Source organism: Arachis duranensis, chromosome 7, assembly GCF_000817695.3.
Source record: "Arachis duranensis cultivar V14167 chromosome 7, aradu.V14167.gnm2.J7QH, whole genome shotgun sequence".
Taxonomy (NCBI): domain Eukaryota; kingdom Viridiplantae; phylum Streptophyta; class Magnoliopsida; order Fabales; family Fabaceae; genus Arachis; species Arachis duranensis.
In genome coordinates this window covers 76,291,811-76,292,101 of record NC_029778.3, presented here as the reverse complement: position 1 = coordinate 76,292,101, position 291 = coordinate 76,291,811, and positions in this window count along the sequence as shown.

The following is a 291-nucleotide window of genomic DNA, read 5'->3' as shown; positions in this document are numbered from 1 at the left end:
GAGTTGTGTCGAAGCTCGCCTAAAAGGAGAGATGGATAACGAGAGGGGGCTACCAGAGTAAAGGGCGACTAGAGCCATCGTTAAGGGAGAGACGAGAGGGTTAGAGAGAGAGTGAGAGACGAGAGAGTGGAGTTGCATCGAAGCTTGCCTAAAAGAGAGACGGACAATGAGAGGGAGCTACCGGAGGTGGGCTGCCGGAGACGTCCTTAATGAGGAAAGACGAGAAGGTTAGAGAGAGAGAGAGAGAGAGAGAGAGAGAGAGAGAGAGAGAGAGAGAGAGAGAGAGAGTAA